The following is a 24,934-nucleotide window of genomic DNA, read 5'->3' as shown; positions in this document are numbered from 1 at the left end:
CACAAACATATCTAATGGTTTCTCGATGAGACAGCGGTATGAATATAGGAATTTAGTAATATGTCAGGTAATGATAGAGACAGGTGGCTAGTGACCGAAGGGTCAAGCTGAGAAACGGCAGTTCAGTGGTGGGTCATCTGATTTGTGATAGAAGTATTACCATTAGCATCTATGTACTAAGATTGGGAATGAAAATATAGATCAATATGGAAATAAATTAAGTTCACTAATGACGGTCCTTGTGCGTTACAGCAGTACCTCCCTTTCGGGTAAGTATCAATTATGAGGTCCTTATTTTATTTGCGAAATTCGCATCATTTTCTCTTGAAAATATTACTCTCACAAACATATAACACCACAATAAATTCCCAAGGGTAGACAACTCTGTAATAAGCAAATGCAGAAAAGTAGTTTTGATGTATTTTATATATCAGTTGATTAAAAAAATAACTTAGAAACACATGGTTGGTTAACGAATAGCTGCTTGTTGATAGACGTCGTAGTCTAGTTTACTGCTTTATGCAATCAAGTATAGACTAAGTGGCTCAATGGCAGGGGACTTGACAAGAAAGTCAAAGAAATCGACAGTTGTCCAGTTTTAGGAAACAAGCCTGTGTTAGAGCACTTTTTATCAGATGTTCAGTACTAGACATGGCTAGTTTAGAACAAAAAATAAAAACAAACTAGCAAAACCCACTTGAATATATATTTAAAGAGTCATCATCAATATTGGTGATCTGGTTTTATGACACTGCACTAGAGTTCCAAAGGTCGAAGGTTACGGTTAAAAGAGCTAAGATGTATGACAGGAAAGATGTTTAACGAGTAGTAAAACGGTAGTGGTAGGTCATCCGGCTAATGACCAGAGGCTGACTGGTTGATTGGTGACATGGTAGTTTAGCGAGTAAATTGCATTAGTAAATGTTAAAGGTTTAGTAGTGTAAATGTGGTACAGAGGTTTGTAGACTAGGATAGATACGACAGGTTGATGGGTGGTACAGAGGTTTGTAGACTTGGCTAGATATCACAGATTGATGGGTGGTACAGAGGTTTGTAGACTTGGCTAGATATCACAGATTGATGGGTGGTACAGAGGTTTGTAGACTTGGCTAGATATCACAGATTGATGGGTGGGTTTGTAGACTTGGCTAGATATCACAGATTGATGGGTGGTACAGAGGTTTGTAGACTTGGCTAGATATCACAGATTGATGGGTGGTACAGAGGTTTGTAGACTTGGCTAGATATCACAGATTGATGGGTGGTACAGAGGTTTGTAGACTTGGCTAGATATCACAGATTGATGGGTGGTACAGTGGTTTGTAGACTTGGCTAGATATCACAGATTGATGGGTGGTACAGTGGTTTGTAGACTTGGCTAGATATCACAGATTGATGGGTGGTACAGAGGTTTGTAGACTTGGCTAGATATCACAGATTGATGGGTGGTACAGAGGTTTGTAGACTTGGCTAGATATCACAGATTGATGGGTGGTACAGAGGTTTGTAGACTTGGCTAGATATCACAGATTGATGGGTGGTACAGTGGTTTGTAGACTTGGCTAGATATCACAGATTGATGGGTGGTACAGAGGTTTGTAGACTTGGCTAGATATCACAGATTGATGGGTGGTACAGAGGTTTGATGGGTGGTACAGAGGTTTGTAGACTTGGCTAGATATCACAGATTGATGGGTGGTACAGTGGTTTGTAGACTTGGCTAGATATCACAGATTGATGGGTGGTACAGTGGTTTGTAGACTTGGCTAGATATCACAGATTGATGGGTGGTACAGAGGTTTGTAGACTTGGCTAGATATGACAGATTGATGGGTAACATGGTGGTTAAATGATCAAAGGGAGTAAATGTCTTTAGTAAGTGTTAAAGTGTAATGTGAAGGTAAAACAATGGTTTGTAGACTTGACTAGATATGATAGGTTGATGGGTGACACGGTGGTTTAGTGAGCATCTGGCTTTAGTTAATGTTACAAGAGTAGTGTGAAGGTGGTACAGAGGTTTGTAGACTTGGCTAGATATGACAGGTTGATGGACGACATGGTGGTTAAATGATCGAAGGGAGTTAGTAAGTGTTAAAGTGTAATATGAAGGTAAAACAATGGTTTGTAGACTTGACTAGATATGATAGGTTGATGGGTGACACGGTGGTTTAGTGAGCATCTGGCTTTAGTTAATGTTACAAGAGTAGTGTAAATGTGGTACAGAGGTTTGTAGACTTGGCTAGAAACGACAGGTTGATGGGTGACATAGTAGTTTAATGATCGAAGGGAGTAAATGTCTTTATTAAGTGCTAAAGTGTAATGTGAAGGTAAAACAATGGTTTGTAGATTTGGCTAGATATGAAAGGTTGATGGGTAACATGGTGATTAAGTGATCAAAGGGAGTAAATGTCTTTAGTAAGTGTTGTAATGTGAAGGTAAAACAATGGTTTGTAGACTTGGATAGATACGACAGATTGATGGGTGGCACAGTGGTTTAGTGTTTAAATGCCCTGAATAAGAATATAGGAGTAGTGTGAATGTGGTACAGAGGTTTGTGGACTTGGCTAGATACAACAGATTGATGGGTGACATGGTGGTTAAGTGATCAAAGGGAGTAAATGTCTTTAGTAAGTGTTAAAGTGTAATGTGAAGGTAAAACAATGGTTTGTAGACTTGACTAGATATGACAGGTTGATGGGTGACATGGTGGTTAAATGATCAAAGGGATTAAATGTCTTAAGTAAGTGTTTAAATGGTAATGTGAAGGTAAAACAATGGTTTGTAGACTTGACTAGATATGATAGGTTGATAGGTGACACGGTGGTTTAGTAAGCATCTGGCTTTAGTTAATGTTAAAAGAGTAGTGTGAAGGTGGTACTGAGGTTTGTCGACTTGGCTAGAAACGACAGGGTGATTGGTAACATGGTGGTTAAATGATCAAAGGGATTAAATGTCTTAAGTAAGTGTTAAAGTGTAATGTGAAGGTAAAACAATGGTTTGTAGACTTGGCTAGATATCACAGGTTAATGGCTGACATTGTAGTTTAATGATCGAAGGAAGTAAATGTCTTTAGTAAGTGTTAAAGTGTAATGTGAAGGTAAAACAATGATTTGTAGACTTGGCTAGATATCACAGATTGATGGGTGACATAGTAGTTTAGTGCTTAAATGCTCTGAATCAAAAGTATATGAGTAGTGTGAATGTGATACATTGGTTTAGTAGCATTATCGGGGACTATTGATAGAATGTACGCTAAAGTACAATGGTAGGCTAATTGGCTAGTGATCGAAATGTCGCTATCTAAATCATTCAAACAAAACTCTGTTTAATCATTAATCATTCTCTTTTTTGTTTTTTTCCTATTGCTGAAAAATCTGAAATTCCACTTGGAATGAAATTATCATAAATTGAACATGTTAACGTTATGAATTGTAATTTGTGAATTGATATATCATTATTCAATAACATCGATCATGTTTCGTCGCCCTGATAATACAGTATTTAAAACACTTACTAAGTAATACCAGCTGGACGAAAAATAATCTATAGGTAAACCAAAGAAAACTAATACACTGATAAAATAATTCTGTATTTGTAAATTACAGAGTTATCTGTCCTTGCGGGTAGATACGAATTGTTTCATCATGTGTTTGCGAGCGTAACGCCATTCCTTTAAGAGTAAACGACGTGAGTTTCGCTTACCAATTAATGACGTCACAATATATACCTACCTGCAGGGGATCTTACTCCGTAGTATACAAAGACGGAATACTTTTTACATGAGATGAAAATAAAATACACTGATATCATAATACTTAATACATCGGATGAAAAAAAAATTGCTTATGTCGAATGGACAAAATATAATCTGGAGGATAATATACCATAAGAGCGAAAAAAATATTGATTGTTACCAAGATTGCGAACCAGCATCGACAACCGAGTTCACCAGAGTAAGATTCCTATACCGTATCGGACACAACTTTTTCTGGAAAATTAAGAACATAGCGATAGGTGATGCACAGTGCAATTGAATAATCATCGAACATGCTAGACTGATGTTTAGCTCAGACTTATAGATACTAAATGAGATCGCAGCATCTCTCATGTTTCTCATCAACTTGCATCATTGTAATTCCTGTGACGCATCTTTCGCCATCTCTAGGTATCATTTGTCACGAATATCGTGCCAATGTCTGCATGGTCGCTAATAGAGAAAAATTGAATTATTTTTTACATCAGGTGTATAACCTTACATGTGTGATATTAAGTGACGTACCGATAATGTTTTTTCTTCCCTATTAATGACTCATCAACATGTATTCTACAAAATCTCAATTTTGAGCTTTCTAAACGACAGTTATGTGTTTCTTACCACATTTAATCTACGTTCATTTTTAACAGCAAGTAACCTATTTTTAACGAAGTATTTTTTCCGTACAGCTTATTAGACAACAATAGCAGTTCGCACAATGTCATTTGCCTATTCATGGGTTTTTATCTTAAAATAATGATTTTTATCTTTGTCTAAAAATGTTACATAATCTTTAGAAATGGAACAAACAAATAAAAACTTATCGGCAGTTTCATCTTTACTTTTAAAACGGCAATATAAACGCCGTATCTCCAATGTAATTTGGATTGATAAGGCCAGCAATACCCTTTACGATCATACGATAGGACGGCCTACTGTGCATACGGTGTATTGCGTACATGAAACGCGTGCGTAATTTTGGTACTTTTTATACTTTATAGTATTGGAAATTTTGCCCTTTTCTTAGTGCTATTGCACTGAAACATGCGGTCAGGGACCTAAGTATTTACTCATCATTTGAAGCAACGACGGTTTTGGGTGGATATTCCTGATATATAAAGTTAATTGTGTACCATGTATTAACGCCTCACAGCTTGTCATGAACACTAAAACACCCTTAGTCATTGCTGTGTATCAGTTACATCGATAAAAACTATTTCCTTGTTTATGACATTAATGCGCATGTTTGTTTAACGAACTGCGACAATACTGTATAGAAATATATCATCTGTGATTTTACTAATAATTTCTACCGTTATACATTGCGGTTTTACCGTTAATGATCTCCATCGAGTTGTAAAGGTCACATGTTTGTCATGGTAACGGATTGATTAGAACAGGTAATTTGTACGTTTGACCGAAAAACAGAATTAATCGTGATGCAATGTGTCATTATCAGGTCAATGATTCTTAATCACCAATATTCTTAAAATTCAGATCCTCAACATTCTGTCTCTTACATTATTTATAATGGTTTGATAACCTTTGCCGTAACATGTGACATTATTCCCATAATGACAAGTACAGATAAGCTTTTAATATATGATATTTAATATTATTCGTCACAAATATTACCTGAATTATTTGAAAATCTTTAACAAGGCATAATATTATAAAGACATGTAACAGCTCAAAGTAAATTTTGGCAGTATTGCCAAAAAAGTATGACATGTATATGTATTATGTTGACTATGGTCATGTTAAGACACTAAGTAGTGTTCTACAGCCTCATTTCAAAATGACGACCATCCAGAAATGGCCTACCATGAGATGAAACACATAGAAATCTTGAGCTGTGAGGAACTCAACCACATGCATAATCTTTCCTAAATGTTTTGTGATATTTTGGGGAAGGCGTATGAGTGTGTTTATCAAATTGTTGATAGTACACCTTGCTCAAGTGAATGCTTTCCTCTCTCATCTGCCTTATTCTTTTATTAAAAAGGTAGTGATATCTGTTTGAAAATCCATTTGTGAATAAGTGGATGGATATATATGACACTGCATATATTGTATATGTTTAGTTGTGTGTATCATTGCTTCAATGAATGAAATGTCTTTGAAAATAAAACAATTTAAACGAATATAAAAAGGACGACGTTTGAGAGTCTCCATGTCGCAATGTAACTATTGGTGTGTATCGCTGCAATACTTATTGTTGTATATGTTTCCTCATTGAAGTAGACAGCCTGAACAGATGCAAGAGCTGATAGACATAGAAATCTTGTGAATTTTTTTAATTGGCTAGCTGTCAGGAATTCAACCATATGCATATTCCTTTGTTTTGTGATGGAAGGGAAATCTTGATAAGTGTTAAATTAATATAGTTTGGTTATCAACAGTATAGGTGAATGATACCCTCAGACTATGCACCAGTGGATATTCGCAGCACGAACTTTTGAGTGTATCTTTGTCGCAATCGAACCATATCCAACTGTATACCGTTATCTCACTGCGGTATACTTTCAGAGATCCCAAACAGTAGTGAAAGATGGATATTGAGGACCGACAAGAACAGAACACAATATTCTACAGTAGAGTGAACACACCATATTAGCGATTTGATAGTGAGGGTTGTGGTAGAGTGCTGGATAGAAATTAACGTAAGCAAGGATATAAACATATGGCACCTTTTGTTGTAATACCATTATGTATGGTGCAATAGGCTAGGGTCAGCATTCTGTCATTTATTTTTGCCAAACTCATTGATGATTTATACCATGTTCTTACATTTCTTACACCTAATCATTTAATGAATAAATGAATAAAATGTTTTATTGAGAAATTTAGCCATAAAGATCACACACAGTTCTTGCATATTTATATTTTGTGTATTTCATAAAAAAATGTCAACTCTTGCATAACTGTTGCTAAAGCTATATAACACACTATTAATTTCCAATTTAGTTTTGTAAATTAATAAATGTTACAAACTGTATGAATAATTTCTTGAAGGATTTGAATCTTCAAACGTAAATTTAAGAAGATAAGTACGTCTACTTGTGTCCTCCCAATATCATCTTCAGAGAAATTACAAAGTTAGTGTAGAAAAGCTACCGGTATCACAATGGATACAATTAAACGAAATTTATCTTCGATTCACATTAGAGTATCTCATTATCTTACAGAAATAAGTTAACAAGTTATATCGTCTCGGTATTATCTACTATCTATTTAGGGAAAAGTCTTCAAACTCACTCCTCATAATCTCATAATTAAAAAAAAAAAAAAAAAAAAAGAATATAGAATTGAGGCAATTTGGTAAGATACACCAGTGAAAATTTGGAAATAATTAAGATTTAGAAGTAAATACTAAAGCATCACCAGTTAGGCTATTTAACCACCGTGTGTATCGCACATGGAAAATATTGACTTTTGCAAAGAAAAAAAAATCGACATATGATCCATTGATGAGTACCGGAAGTAGACCGTCCCAAAACCGGATATGAAGTGACCTGGCTTCACATATAATCCGTATGGAAATTATTGACGCCAAAAAGGCTTGGTATAGTCGGTCATTATGTATTTTATCAACTGTTTATATCAATTTGATATCCATTGATTGACATTTTATAAATTAATCAATCTGGGAACCAATCAATGGAGCCATGTTACCTGTTTACCTGGAAATATCCTTTTGATTTCTGATAAATAATGAAGCTACAGTGTCAAATAATACCCAAAGGAATGCGGTTACTGAAGTGTGTCATATTTCTGTTAGAGTCAGGGGACTAGAGTTATCGTTCGTTCCTGTTGATTGGGAAAGTCATCACGTGACTAACATGATGTGTTTTATTTATTGAAGCGTGACTTCCGGGTTTGTTATAGTAACATGCACCGGTGATTAACCTCATGGAATGAATGTACTTGTCAAGTAAATATTTCATCATGCCTGTTTAATTAACACACATGATACAGTTAGAGGTAAATATATTGAAATATTGTAATTCGATCTACTTTTAACATATTAGAGAAAAAAACAGAGTTGAAATACATGAACAGCTCCCCCGCCACTCTGGACAATCTCTTTCCCATGTAGATAAACCCGAAATCAGACGCACATGTATTTAAATGGGTATTGTAGTTTTAACCAATGTGAACTACTCCTAGTTCTCAGTTGATTGTTTGATTATATTCACGTCCTTATGGCATTCAGGTTCATATAAAGACGGCATCTTATGTATGCTGTGTGTTATATTTGCGAAATTTGTGAGTTTTGAAGACTGCAACATGTTCCTATTTTGACTCATTGTGATAGAGGAATTCTCGGTAGTAGTCACTGAGGTCCACACAGTCACATTATAGTGACAACCGCCAAACCAGTCGTCCCACTTCCTTCACGATAGAATAAGCCCATGACCAACGTACGACTGTGGCGTGTATCTTTCAGAGGACAGAACCAAAAGCCTTCCTCACAGGGTCGTTTAATATGGCACAAGCAAGCCTGCCTAGTTACATCATACTGACAACGGCCATACCATGACGTATCTAAGCCAGGTGATTTAACCCAGAACCCTTTTCATAGGTGCGGGAGCTCAATATGTGGATTTTATTTCGGTATGGTAGTTTTAGTCTATTTCAAATATCTTCAAAACTTGTTAATTTAGTCTGTATCATGGTAAACAGGGCCTATGATAAAAAGAAATATAGAATATTGTATGTTCTCTAGTTTATAAAGTTTCTATTTTTACATGATAACGTGTACTTTGGCTAGACACAATAATACGAGTGGTTTGATTGGTAACTTGGCTAGACACAATAATACGAGTGGTTTGATTGGTTAAATTAAGCTGTAACACAAACACGCCTGAAAAACTTGCCATGGATTCGTAGATAGATTACGTTCATGTGATTTATAAGAACGCAGTAAGTGTATTAAAGATAAATCCGGTTGGTGAAATCCTCATCAATATGTATGGAAGCTGAGTATTTTGAGATTATATCAAACTGGAAGCCAAGTTATTTTCGCGTAACCAAAATTTTCAATCTCCATTTTTTTTTCATTTTAATCGCGAATTCTGTATTTGCATATACAAAATTATCTGCCCTTGAGGGTAGGTATTGATTGTGACGTCATATATTTGCGAGCGAAACGTCAGACTTTTTGGAGAAAACGGCGTGAATTGCGCTCATAATTAATGACGTAATAATTAATACCTACCCGCAACGAGCTAACTCCGTCATATAAAGACGGAATACTCAATCCGTTTTTAAGGTTAGAACTGACAATTGTGCATTCATTTTTATACAATATCCACGGATCCGTGCAAATTCGCGTTCAAATGCTCTCGCAAAAATCGCGAAAACTTTATACTTGTGAAAATCATGTTGTTAGCAGTACGTTAAAATGTGTATCTGGCTAAAATTAAGTTATTTTCAGTAGTTTCAAGCATCAAATTACACTAAGATTTTTGTCTCAACAGAATAAAGTGATTTTCAGTATGTCGGGACATTGATTTTCGCGAACATTTGCATCCAACGAAAATGAAATGGTTAGCAGTAGTATGATATCTGAACCAACAGACACAACACGTTTGTACGATATATTATATATATTTATAACCCATTGCCTTGTTTCTTACAACTAATTATTTATTGATGTAATAACTGTGTGGAATACTTTTTTCACTTGTGTGGTATCATTGGGCACCGTAACAGGTCCGCATCTCACTTATATAGCATTAGGCATCGTAACAGTTCATTCTCTCATTTATGTAGTATTTAGGTACCGTAGCAGGTAAGTCTCGCCGTTGTTATTCATTCCGCGAATCCATACTATTATATCTAACCCATTAATTTTTCATAAATACGAAACCCTTAACCAGTTATTGTGTTCCATGCAATAAAGTAAACGGGCTTTAGAAGTCCTATGTTACGCACCATAAAACTCCCATTAATTCTGTATGAGATATATGTCGATTTCCACAGAACATTTGAAGCAGGTGAGAGGGACTGAATGTGATTTGTCCCGGGACCTTTGTCCCCTGCCCCAGGGGCTTCACGCGATGTAGCCGACATTATTATCTCTTGCCCAGGGGGGTGGTAGTTATGTAGAACACTTTTAACTGTATTTGTATTATGGTATTATTGACTTCAATGTGAAGTAAATTGTCTCTTGCAAATTAATGTAATGGCCTGTTGTCTGCGAGGCAATTTATCGACCATTGGAATTATTCATGAACAATAGAACGTGTTGAATTTCAGTTTCAATGTTAGAAATCAACCATTGGGTGTTGTATCATTAATTCGAGAGTGATTTGTCGTATTTCGTTGTTATCAGAAATCTTTATTAATACTCATGTCCTACACTAACAATTCTACGAGTCACAATGATCCATTATTAATACGTATATCCTACACTGACAACTATATAATCCATTATTAATACGTATATCCTACACTGACAACTCCATGATCCAATATCAATACGTATATCCTACACTGACAACTCTATGATCCAATATTAATACGTATATCCTACACTGACAACTCTTTGATCCAATATTAATACGTATATCCTACACTGACAACTCTTTGATCCAATATTAATACGTATATCCTACACTGACAACTCCATGATCCAATATTAATACGTATATCCTACACTGGCAACTCTATGATCCAATATTAATACGCATATCCTACACTGGCAACTCTATGATCCAATATTAATACGCATATCCTACACTGACAACTCTATGATCCAATATTAATACGTATGTCCTACACTGACAACTCTATGATCCAATATTAATACGCATATCCTACACTGACAAGTCACAATGATCCATTATTAATACGTATATCCTACACTGACAACTCCATGATCCAATATTAATACGTATATCCTACACTGACAGCTATATAATCCATTATTATATGTATGTCCTACACTGACAACTCCATGATCCAATATTAATACGTATATCCTACACTGGCAACTCTATGATCCAATATTGATACGCATGTCCTACACTGACAACTCTATGATCCAATATTAATACGTATATCCTACACTGACAACTCCATGATCCATTATTAATACGTATATCCTACACTGACAACTCCATGATCCAATATTAATACGTATATCCTACACTGACAGCTATATAATCCATTATTATATGTATGTTCTACACTGACAACTCCATGATCCAATATTAATACGTATATCCTACACTGGCAACTCTATGATCCAATATTAATACGCATGTCCTACACTGGCAACTCTATGATCCATTATTAATACGTATATCCTACACTGACAACTCCATGATCCAATATTAATACGTATATCCTACACTGACAACTCTATGATCCAATATTAATACGTATATCCTACACTGACAACTCTATGATCCAATATTAATACGCATGTCCTACACTGACAACTCTATGATCCAATATTAATACGTATATCCTACACTGACAACTCCATGATCCAATATTAATACGTATATCCTACACTGACAACTCTATGATCCAATATTAATACGCATGTCCTACACTGACAACTCTATGATCCAATATTAATACGCATGTCCTACACTGGCAACTCTATGATCCAATATTAATACACATGTCCTACACTGGCAACTCTATGATCCGATATTAATACGCATGTCCTACACTGACAACTCTATGATCCATTAACAATACGTATGTCCTACACTGGCAACTCTATGATCCATTATTTATACGTATCTCCTATACTGACAGCTCTATGAATGAAATACTTCAAAATTCCGTTGAAAGTCTTTGTCTAAAACTTCAGTATTGATGTCACCATTTGTTTTTATCGGGGTATTGAAAACATGTTTCTTGTGAATCAGCGTAGCGGACTCTCAAACAAGTTAAAAAATTATTCCATATCCCTATAAAAGTAAAAAATAGTAACATCGTTGCTTATAATTAATCCAGATCTCTTGATGAAATAAAATACATTTTAAAGTACGATTACATTGACTTTCCAATGGATTATTTTTCTATTATGACGTCACAATAATATCGATTTTTCGCGCAATCTCGGATTTTTTTCATGGTTGTATGACAAAAAAGAATCGGCCAATCAGAAACCCAGATTTGGTATGAAAAAAAAATAATTATATTGCAAAAAAAATTAAACGTAAATCTTCATCATATGAAAATTATGGAAATAAAGTATGCACAATTAAAATATTATCAAACAAATGTATTCATTAAGGGCACGAACGTAAAAAGAAAACGATATTTTTACATTAAGAACATCATCATCCTGTTAAATGAACATCAATCATATTTAATTTTACGCATATACAAGATGTACTATTCTCCTACGATAACTTTGTGTTGAGAATGTTGAAATTAAAATTCCTGAAATTAACAGCATAAAGTCGAAAATTCAACGATGCTCACCAAGGAAAGAAAACGAAATAAGCTCAATTGGGTATAATTCTAAGACTAATGTTTGCGTCCTGTAATGTTCAGACACTCGTTAATTTTTTCAAATCGCGTTTGGGCTCTTCGGCGTATTTAAGCGAAAATTTCCATCTCGTAGTTATTTTGTAGTTTGTAGTATTCAAATTGTGTTTCTTATTTCTGAAATTTATGTAAAACGAAAATGTAGAAGTAAAAGTACCCATTCAAAGATCATTGTGACAAAACCTTCAACAAAAGCAATACGATATTAATTGATGTAACATATTTCATCTTGTTGACAGCTCTGTGGTTTTACATATTCTTCTTAATATATTTTGTGGTGTCCCCATGGGACCAAGTGCCCAGTCAGACTCCCAGTAAATAATCGCGCAGACTACCTACGCAATATTTCACTTACGCTTGATATATATTTCATAAGTGTCTGCAGATCGCCCCATGATTGATCGCACAGACAATACTATCACCGGAAGCTGTTTTCAAAAAACATGGACACTTTATAAGAATTGCGATATGTGTCATTGATCTGAGGAATCCACCGCTAAATATACAATAATGATCAGTAAATAATTCATGTCTCGTGCGAGCACATTTAGGCCGAAAGGCAATCAGTCCATCGTTGACGTAATCATACAAGAATTCAAGGAGAAACACATGTATCACAAAGGTATGTTTTGCTAGAACATACTTAAAACGAGACCAATTACCTGTGATTTACAGACTCAATACGTACAATATTATGGGTAATAAGATGTTGACTATTCAACAATTAAATGATGTTTTCGAAAGATACTTCGTTGGCCAATTTAAAGAAAAACACTCTCTGGTATATATATAGAGTCTAACATGTTCTACGGTTCTAAGATCTCATCTGCGATATTTCGAAAATGAAATTATTTCGTTTTCTGTATTACATTTTCAGGAAAAAACATTGTATCTACTACCCCTACTGTATAATCTCATTCGGCGACTTATCTGGTGTTATGTTTCTTCTGCTTTATCTATTTGCTCTCTGTCATGACCACCAACTCACTTGGGTACCCGTGAGGACAGTATAGTATTATTGTGTTTAGATTTGTTAGTTATTATCACAATAAGTCAAAGAAGTAATGTAATTAGTAATATATCATTGTCTGACATCTCCCCATTTTTTACTTCAATAATTAAGTATGTTTCTTTATATAGTTCATGTTTCTTGATAGAAAGACAGCATATCCTATAGAATTATTTCTTTGACTCGGGCCTATCGTTCAGCATAGAGCAAATGGAGAGACTGATGTTCTTGTTGACTATTTAGTTAAGTAAGGTGAAATATGTAGTTGCCGGTACGCTTCATTGAGGTAACACTACAAAATGATTACAAACGTCAATGATACAACGAGAAGCGACATTCACCACACCTTATACACTAATTGGCATTATTTGTTAATATACGTATTATAGTTTTTTGAATCTCATAAAATCAAACCATGACAAAAAACAAAAAACAAATATTGCTAAGATTTCATTTTGGTTTTGAGTTCACAGTATGATTGGTTGTCTACTTAAGCATTGAACTGAACACACTAGCGCACGTCATACATTTTTTGATGAGAATGTTGACATAAGTCTTCGCATAACTGCCAAATAAAAGCGGTGGACATTTAAATATCCGTTTTGGTTATATTTAAGGTCATTAGGGCGACATTTAAGTTTTGTTCTGTGATATCGTGGTCTTTAGGTCTGGCATGTGCTGTATTGCCTTAGTGAAAAGCGTGCCAATGTTAAGGGGTACGCTTCCACATTGCCAAAACAGTCGTCCCACTCCGTTTATGTTAATCATAAAGCAAAAGTAAACATTACAGTTGGGTGTGGCTTAGCCATTGGACTAAATAAATTCCTGACATGAACGGAGTTTCAACCAAATGCAAAATTCAGCGATTCGCAATGTACTATAATCGTGTGTTAATCCAATGCAATTTTAACAACTGACGTGCACGGATTCTTAAGCTTATTTGTTGGGGGAATATTTCTTAATGTAAATTAGAATCGGTGTTCATGGTTATACATAAAACCGTCCATTCTTCGTTTAGCATTGATTGTCGTTACTTAGCCCAGTGCTGAATTCATGTGTTCATGAGTGCGATCGTGTTTAAAAGATCATATTTATAACAATCGTTATATTTCAACTAGATGTTTTAATGGCTCAATGCAATACGTTCCGAATGATGGCGTATTGATTTACAATGCACAAAAGGTTTGTGATGTCAAAAGTATTTATTTTCATTTGAGGGGCAGCTAGTCTATTTACATAAAAATCGATTTCAAAATAGATTACAATTAGAGATGTTTAATTTCATAATTTTCAAGAGAACCATCAACGCCTTTTTTTCGAAAATTACAATAATACTTCAATAGATCGCCATATTATCTTACATATCAATATATAGTTTAATCTAAAGTAATTTTAACTAAAAGCTTAACGTCAGTTTAAGCAGCTAATGATTCAAATGCTCAATTATAAAAGGTGATATTGCATTTCACAGATGAAGAATTGACAAGAAATATTTACGCTTTGAAGCGGATATTAGTTTAAATGATGCAATATCGACTTTTGCGAATGATGAAATATTTCGTCAACAAAGACTCAAAATTCTACCTCTTGGCAGTAAAGAGCAAATCTTGATGAAACATCTACTCTAAATATGAATTTTTCAAATAGTTAAACCTTAGTCTTTGATTTTCGGAAATGACAGTACTATGTAAAGATAGATATTTACCCCAGTTCTTAATTTCTTAGTGACAACGTTTGCAGCAGATTTTTCAGATATACCCTGCAGTGCACATTGTATTTTATGGTCTGTATCAATAGTTGTTCATTAGAACTAGTATATCATTGTGACCTCCAACATATACCATTTGTAATCTAGTAGTTTAACGTATAGCACCAACATACCTTAATTATCCTATAAAACCTTATAATCTTAAATTTCGGTCCTAACTGACCCCGATCGTCTGCCACAAAGTATCGCAAACATGGAGAGAATCAATTGCATTTATATATCAGTTTTATTTATTAACTTTATCAGATTGTATATTTATTTGTTTTGCAGTCCTATATGGGCCAGTTGCCAGATAATACTGGTCGCTAGTCGGTGCTTTTTCTCCGTGTCCTTTCTCCACTCTGACCCTGTCTGTGATGTCAAACCAATCAAACCGAATCAAAAGTAATAGGGATATCTGTTTATGTCGCGGTGTTTGGATACAAGTCGTATTTCGTGGCTTAAAGTATCCTTTCGAACCATAACGTTATTATATCCCTAAGCTCTACATGTAACCTTTGATAAAACAATGTACAGAATGTCCCCAACTTTCAGTTTTATCTGTATCGTATGCTCTGAGATAACGCAAATGTGTTAATTACAGGCAAAATAATCGTTGTTTATCCTACGTATCAACTAATTTTAGATACAAAGTTTGCAAAGGGAATGTCTAACAGATTACGAAGACATGCGGGATAGGTCTTAAGTTTGCTGACAATTTAAAAGCATCTTCACGAAATGGTATATACTGATAGAAAAACAATGTGTTTATCTTCTGATATGACTTTGTCGCGGTGTTTTGGTGAAAATTCGACAATCATTTGTCCGCCATGTTAGAATTACTTCTTTGTCCTATATTTACTACCTTAAGTAATTCGTATCCTACAGACATATATCTATAAGGATCCAGTGTTATGTGGAAAATAACTGTTGATATTACTTCCTTGACCCATACTGATATGACTTTATTATACTCGACTCGCTCATATCAAGATTATGAATTTATAAGTCGTCCATTATATTTGTCAACCTGACCGTGGTATTAGAAATGTCATAGACATATGCTATGCGAAGCTTTAAAATGACTCTTCGTTGAAAACATGTGTTGTCATTCTAAAGAACGCATGATCACTAGGTTTACGTTCTCATGTGGCTGGTGATACAATCGCTTCTTTTCATTTCAAAAATGTTTTATTAAAAAATATTCATTTTGGATCGGAAAGGCTACATACGCCCTTTCCACATGATTACATTAATGAATATAAAGGATGATTGAACTGAACTGAATCTTTAAATTTAAAAATTACTTTTAGAATTGACACAATTAGTGCATGTTATTGAAAAAAACCACATTAATACAAAAGTATGGACATGTCGCTTTCTACTGACTAAGCAAGGGAACGGATCAGACGTTTTTAATGCCTGTGTCAACAAACATTGGCCGTTCGTTGGTTTTGTGAGCAGGACTCCGGATTTAAGGTATTTGCGTGACCCTTCAATGTATTATTGTGTTGTATTTTGTGAAATAAGTAATTTATTCATTACAACATGATGTACTCATTGCTTTATCTGTATCATAAAATGTCGTTAAAGATTATCATCATCCGAAACGCTGTCACCGTTGATACGATATTAAGACTTCTATATGCATTTTGACTCAAACATTAAGTTTTATACATAGTTTTAATGTTGTAATGTATATTCGAACTGGAAAGTTGAGTTTTCTCCATAAATATTGCTATATTGAACATCCCACTAACTTACGGTGAACACAATGAAAAGCTATTTTAGAATCTCTCCATTTGATTTTGTCATCTTTTGACGGCAACAAGAAAACACGACAGTTTTTCCTTGGCTATCAACGTCATGCTCCCTGTTTCAACAATTTGAACATGATCGGCTTTTCTTTGACAAATCTCGGTACACATGTGAGGAATGAAATAAAACCTTTACTGTGTTAATATAGATGACAATGTATTTGACAAAATAATGATTCGTTTATTTTAGTCAGTTTAACCTTTATAATCATAGATCAAAAATAAAGACAAGCCTTGGATACCTGGTGAGCGGAAAACTAGTAGACGCATCTTAGCTGGACTCTTACTGGTAAAGGTCAATTCGTGATTTGGTTAATTAATGATACTAAATAAAACCATGGATGTGGTCAAGAATGGATCACCAACAACTGTCCGTCATAAGTCCATTATAGAATTAGAGAGCGAGTAAACAATATTAATTAAACAATATTAATTAAATAACATTAATTAAATGTTATCGCGCAAATAGGGTCTTTATAGTTAGCAAACAACACGTGATAGACTAAATATCTCCCAAATCAAACGATTGCTAGACAATATGTAGCCACGCCTCGCGGTTGCAAACGCACATGTAAATATTTAATGTCGTATGAAATAGTATAGTATACACAATGCAAAATGCAAAGTCACGTGCGGTACCCGGGCGTCTTGATTGACAGCTGGCGATCCGTCAATACGATCATCTGAACAAACAAAGCTCATAAACAATGATAAACCACGCTCGATGCCTTTAATTGTAGTATGGTCATAGAGTAGCCGATACCGATTGAAATCGAAGTTTTTAATCAACAGCATCAAAACTATGTACCTTTCGGCCAAGCTCTCGCTCAGATCACCACCAATTAATCGATCATGAATCACGCATCGCTATTGCTCTAAGGATACTTTGTTCTCGAACAATTATTAAATGATTTATATAAATGAAAAGGTCAAGATCTCCACAACACTGGGCGGTTTGTACATGCGTAATGTATTTATAATACTGATCTATATGACGGCTGACTATCAGTTCACTAGTGTACGTGGTCGAGATACGAATTTGTTAAGTGGTGTAGTGTTCTCCTTGTTATCCAAAGAATCAATAGCCTTCTACCAAGTATCCAGTAGCAAATAAAGAAAAATGACTAAAAACACCATCTCGCTTATGACCTCATGTATATTATATGTTCACTTCAGAGAAAGGAATATTGAGCGGCGTATTTTTGGCGAAAGTAAATGCCAAACGCAATAACCGGAAATATCATTTGTTTAAGGTTTCAGACTACATATTTTATTTTTTAGAAAATATATAAGACAATAGAATGTATATCAATATAACCAACACACGCTATTATTTTGATAGTACCATTTTGAAAATATATAATCAGTGAAAGTACTAGTATGGTTCATGTTGTATTATGTCATAAACCATGCGTTCAAATATTATTACATTTAAACTACGACGTTTATAGAAGAAACTATTTGCTCCCAATTATAGAATCATTTATGTAGAATCTATATATAATTTAGCATTTAGCTCCCTTTCATTCATGTTAAAGATATAGATATAATTATCACTTCTCTAGGACTAAGATCCTCTTATAACTAGATTGTGAAATCAACCTAATAATTGCTGTTTTGCAGATTACTTTTGTCTTTATGAACATTAGCGAGTCTGAAGCATTTATTTATAGGTGATTTGTGCCTTTTCAGGAAGCCATTAACATAGATTTATTCTTAGTTTTGAAAAATAAATTACATAAATGTTACATAAATAGGAATTAATACTGTTTTATAATACATGTAGGACGTGATTTACATCTCGGTCTAGCTCTGACTTCGCACTCTGTTTGATGATAAACACACTCATTAAATATGATAACTGCTTAATTTTATAGATTGTATGCAGCAAACATGTCTTCCATGTTGATTATATTCTATTCTCTAAAGGGCTTATTTGAATTTGATATCGATTAGCATTGAGAGCGGCAAGATAACGTATTACTATGATAGACATCGTAGCAGTTACCATATTTCAAATATACTTTTAGCCTTTTCTTCATTTTGGTTATTAAAGGGGAGATAAGAGATTCACTTTTAAGATATTAGGTATATCGCTTAGTCCTCGGTAAAAGAAAAGCCTACGCGTGATTATCGTAGGCAATTCAGCAAATTTGCTTCAAGCTACCAGTAAACCGTTTATTACCATTTTCTAAACAGTTTCATTTCTCCTGTAGGAATAAGGTGAAAATGTAGAGTGAAAAAAAAATATTATGCATTTCACTTAAAACAAAAAGGGATGGCATACTGTATTTAGAAAATATTGAACTATTCCTCTTGTATCATTGTTGTTTGGAAGTTTTTAAAAGTGCATGTCCAAACTTGATTTTAATCATTTTCCGTGCACTGCTTATCTGGCAGCATTTTTGTTCGAAAGCCTCTAAAAGTGCCTGTCCAACCTGATTTTAACTTTTTTCCGGTGCACTCCAAATCTGACAGTTTTTTTGTTTGTTCAAAAGCCTCATGTCCATCCTTGATATTGATAATTTCCTGTGACCTTTTCCCGATTAATTCCAATATATAAATATAACGTACATCACGTATTCCCTAATCCTTTCATGGAATTAATACATTCATCAGACGTAGAAACGCGACACTGTGAAATCTAATACTGTAATTGATATATCTTCGGTAGTCATACATATAATGTAACACATCGTATACTCATATAAGTAGCTGGGGATGAAAAGGAGCTGTCGACAGAGATGCGAAGAGTAAACATCTAGGGAGATATAGCAGCGTTGACACGGTTTTATGAGCATTGCAATCCACACGGGATTTCTTTTTTATTACCAGTCACACGTGTAATCCGTTTCTTGTGGATCATATTCACTCCTTTTGTCTTGAAGAAATAGAAAATGCGAGATGGAACGGATTCCCAAATACATATCAATAATTCTCCCATTGGACATATTTACAGTATCTGAGTCCATCACGACAAGATTTAAAATCAGCATAACAGGACTCTTATTTCCAGATTAAAACAACGAAATATTGTAGTAGAACTCGCGTTCAAGGTCAAGACCTCATTTCGTCACATAAGTTGAAATGAAATCACATTATTTCAAGATTAAAACAATGAAATATTATAGAACTCGTGTTCAAGGTCAAGAGCTAATTTGCCTCATAAGTTGGTATCAAATCACGTTTTTTTCCAGGATAAAACAATACAAGATTGTAAAACTCGCGTTCAAGGTCAAGACCTAATATCGTCACATAAGGTTGTATAAAATCACAATTGTTTTCAGAATATAAAAATACAATATTGCAGAACTCATGTTCAAGGTCAAGACCTAATTTTGTTACATTAGGTGAAGTCCAAATGGTATGACAGAGCTCGTTTCCAGTTTAAAACAATATAACATTTTAGAACACATGCGCAAGCTCAGGACCTAAATTCGTCACATAGATGAAGTTGAAATGTTTTAAACGTAACAATCTAAGCAGCCACATCGCATAGGTGAAGTATATCCGGTCCTGAGAAACCCATCGAATAGCGACAAACGAAGAGGATCGTTTATTCAATAATTTACGAAATTTCCATACATCATGAATATGTTATAACATATGTTTTGAACCTCCATAGCATATAACTGTGTGTTCCTTTTGTGGCTTAGTAAAATGGCGTATCGCCCTGATTTGTGATAAAAGACACGTGTTCTATTAATACACAAAATTAATACAAGGAGAAGAAATACATGAAACGTTTACCGATTCATCCATCACTATTTCGCAGAAAATAAAAAAAACAATATTATTTTGATTCATCCTTGGTATGTCTATGTCTGGTTTTGAATATTCGGTTTAACAACATAGGAGACAAATACTTATTCTTCTCTTGCAGAGTTCAGATACCGTATGACATGAAATGTTTCGTTGTGCAGAAACGTTTCTTGTTGTCATGGTTACTGTGAAGGACGTGAGTATAATTTTTTTATTAGTATGTGTGAACATTTTGCGACTTTGTTATTTCGCGATAAATGAAACTTGACCTTTTGAACATAGTTTTGTATACACACAAAATATTACGCCCGAGAAAGCAATGCCGCTAAAACTACTTTGGCATAATAAGCGTAAATTTCTACGTTTAAAATATTTTGTCGTTCAAAATTTCAATTTCATTCTTTGAATACACTGATCAATATGAACTGCTAATATTCTCAGGGATTTAACTTCACAGTTCATTGTGTAACATATAACTGACTGTCGTATAAATGACGCTACAAAAGTTTTTCGTGAAAACCAGTAAAAACAGTAAATTAAGAACGTTTACCACATCCCCCAACGACATTTCGATTCCGATAACATGCCATACATTCCATGGATAGAAATGTAATGACTACTAACAACACTAAGTTGGTTTCATTTAACGATGAGTTTTAATTGAAGACGAGACATTAGCCTAACACAAAGTTTGCTTTTAAAACTGCTGTGCCTAGCTTCTGAATTCACTGTCATTTGGTTAAAAGTCACGAACGTTGTCCCAACATGCCGAGATAACCTAGGTATGGATTAGCAAAGAATGACTTTTAAAACATGCGTAAGGTGTAACGTTAAATACAGTATTTCGAACATCTATATCACAAAACGATTTTTGGTCAACTTAAGACATGTATTTTTGAAATCTGGAGATACACTATTTCATTGTTTTTGTTTTAATTTTTAACAAAAGGTCAAACAATCGTGAATCCTAGCATCATATTTATGTAAATAAATAAACAAAAGATAAACAGAGCACACACACAGTATATAGTCAGAGAGTTTGTTTGAACACGGTTTTTATATACCACACATAGTTCTCCAAACACAAGTCCCACATTGTTAATTTTACAAATAAATCAATAAATAGAATATTTGTCGGGTAAAAGCCGGCTTTGTTATTTAAAAAAGTCAATCAATGAAAGGTCGCGATTGTTCCGATACTTGTAGTTCAACTTAAATGGGGAGTCGGATAACGGACAAGGCTTTTCCGGACAAGCTTTTAAAATCCCATTTATATATTGACCGATGAAATAGTACCATAGCAATGATTGAAAGAATGCTGGTTTTATTAGCTTAAAAGCACATCCATTCTCGCTAATGAATAATAAAACGTCCTTTAAGTTTCATACCATAACTCTCCGGAAGACACAATTATAAAAAAAACGAGCAATATGATTCAATGATAATTCACCTACAACATTTTTTTTCTAATTAAAAAGGCATCAAAATGAAATCGTCTCGAAAGAGTGCTTTCGTTTCAATAGAAACGCCAATATAACTATCATTGTCTCTCCACGTCCTTAAAATGTATCTGCGATCAATGACTAAAGATTGGGTCAACTTTAGAAAGACAATTTAACAACATCTAGACACAGTGTTTACAGCTCAAATGTTAATTTCGCGAGTTCGGCTTAATAAAAAAAATCCTTCAGAACGAAATAATAAAATCAAATTAATGTAATACTATCTACACATCGTGAGGTGTTTTAACATTCTCCAACATTGAAACTCAAAATCACGTGTTTGTAAGGCACTTGAGACATAGATTAAACCATACTGATAGTTTATCTTTGGGTCGTATGCTACGTTCATAAATACAGTTTATTTCAAACACAGATTGTTTATATCTCGTTGAGATAATCTTTATTAAATTCAGTCACCATATTTCTGCAGAGAATACGAAAAACAGCAGAAAGTGCCGCATTTTAAAACATTATTTCATTCTATAGTATAACTTGAATAAACAGATTATGATCGATTTCGACTCCTGAACAAATGTCAAGTTTTGTATGGTTGAAACATAAACACCATTTTCGTTTTCTTAATCTCTATACCCTTTCCTGTTCCTACCTAAGAACCTTAGCACAAACACATTATAGTTAATCAAGTTACCTATTTCATGCACATTAATATATATGTAGTTGTATTAATATTTTCTACTGGTTGCTGAATCCAACCTTTCTATTGTACTCTTTTATTTTTTAAAATAAACTATTATTAAAATTACAGCGTAATAGGTTATATAATCGTTGTTCTTTATAACACTACCGAAAGGCTAGTAACAGTTTAAAGACAATTCGTAAATCAAGATTAAATAAATTCTAGTAATACTAACTGAACAAAATTTTATAAGAATCTTAAGAAATCCATTCTTTATCTGCATCTGTGGATCGTCCATAGTTGAGTAACAGCGGTGTCTGATAGCATCTAGATGTACTTATTTTAGAAATGAATTGAGTACTTGAGTCCATTTTTTCAAAGGATAGTTAGGCTTATCACAACTTAACGACAATGTTCAAATCAAGATAATTTAAAACATTTTCTTCTAATACTAAATCTACAAACAAGAGTTTTTGTAACTGTATTTTGTACTATTTCCTGATTTTTAGTAACTGCATTTGTACCTATTTACTGATATTTAGAAACTGCAGTTTGTACCTATTTATAGATTTTGGTAATTGCATTTTGTACGTATTGACAGATTTTAGTAAGGTTATAACCAAATGTTTTACAGCAAATGAAAAACCTAAATTCCACAAATCATGTGACAAACCGAGTCCTGATATGTTATATATTAAGCTTAGGACGGAACAACAGGTACTTACCGTTGTCAAAGTTGGTGTTAAATACGTAGTCCCCTATAGAAACGTTCTATAGCCAGTTCCAGTAAGGTAAAGATTCCAAATGATCAGGCACCAGTACTCTCCTGATGTATACTCACTAGTCGACTGCTCCTATCACTTCTAGCACTGACTGTGTTCACCTCCAAAATTATATACTCAGTTCCGGAATTGCCTGTCCCGTTTTTTGCGTTGGTGGTTATTTAGTTACGTTTTTATGAAATAAATTTTCGGATTTTTCGTCGCACTTCAATAGACACTTTTTTTCTAAATCAGAATCATAATACCGTTTCAAATCAATAACGTCACAAACTACGACCCATGCTGAAGTCAGATACTTTCATATAACTAATTTATAGAGATGAAATGGAATGAGATTCGTTTACCATTGTTTTATTCTCCCACGAAATTGTGACGTCACGGTTTGTGCGGGACTGCTGTCCTATACAGAGTGTGCGCAGCTTCAACCGTCCATGTGCTTAATATGATACGTCGTCTAGAGGCTCATGGGGTCGTATGCATATTTCAGAGTTGTTATTGATGTATCGAACGGAACGAAGCAATCTGACGAGGCCTTGTCGTACCTGCAAGTGCCGATTTGAACACTAACTAGTCTACCGTTATGGGTGTTAATTAGTGTAGCTTGAAAGCGTATAAAGCCGATAAATATTGATTTTCCTATTTTATCACAATATTTAGTTCAAACAGTTTCAGATACAAATTGGTGAAAATTAGACACCTTATTTAACACATGAAGTTGCTCTGTAAAATCCAGCAGTTCAATTTCCTCTGTTGATTTGCTCGGTTATGTAGACTGACATATCGTAGTTAACAACAAGAGTTTAACGTTTAACAAGTGACCGCGAAATAGGGCTCAAGTATTATGTAATTTGATACCACTCATGTTACAAGATAAATAGCTCTTTAATATAATTTAAACACGAAAAGCAAAAGGAGGGCGACAACTTTTAACAGTGGAAGCAAAATCGAGTTCATAAAATGGAAAGCAGCGTTTTCTATATAAGCAGTGTAATGCATTGTGCAGAGATCGAAGCCATATTAAAGGCACTGCTTGGTATAGCAGTGTGTATTATGAAACACAGCAAGACATGTAAAGTTTGGTTTATTTTGAGGAGTACACTTTTGATATTTTAGATGTTAATCATCTGTTGTTATCATCACCAAGTACTGTACCGTACAGCTGGCTACTTTGGAGAGTCAACATTTTCGCGATTTAGATAACAAAGGTAGAAAATTTAAATCTAACAGTGTTAAAATTTCACGATTTGGCTTACAATGGGTATATCATTGATCTTTTTTTTAATATTTCGTTATTCATTTTTTTTGCTTCCAGAGATTTGCCCTGCGAAATCATGACAATGTTTGCCCGCGAAGAGCCAGCTATTCAATAATTATTTAATAACCAACATATTGCTTTATAAAGCA

The 24,934-nt window shown here is 34.3% G+C and overlaps 1 protein-coding gene across 1 annotated transcript in view; it reads right to left on the bottom strand.

Moving 5' to 3' along the window:
• The window catches only part of LOC138310628 (allatotropins-like), a 49,919-nt gene extending 25,894 nt beyond the window's left edge, over positions 1–24,025 (bottom strand). The window contains exon 1 of the mRNA XM_069251909.1: positions 23,474–24,025. The gene's annotated coding sequence lies outside the window, so the exon portion shown is untranslated. The remainder of the gene's footprint in view (positions 1–23,473) is intronic.
• Positions 24,026–24,934: the final 909 nt, after the last annotated feature.

The sequence above is a fragment of the Argopecten irradians genome, chromosome 16 (assembly GCF_041381155.1).
Source record: "Argopecten irradians isolate NY chromosome 16, Ai_NY, whole genome shotgun sequence".
Taxonomy (NCBI): Eukaryota; Metazoa; Mollusca; class Bivalvia; order Pectinida; family Pectinidae; genus Argopecten; species Argopecten irradians.
This window is presented reverse-complemented; position numbering and strand designations above follow the sequence as displayed.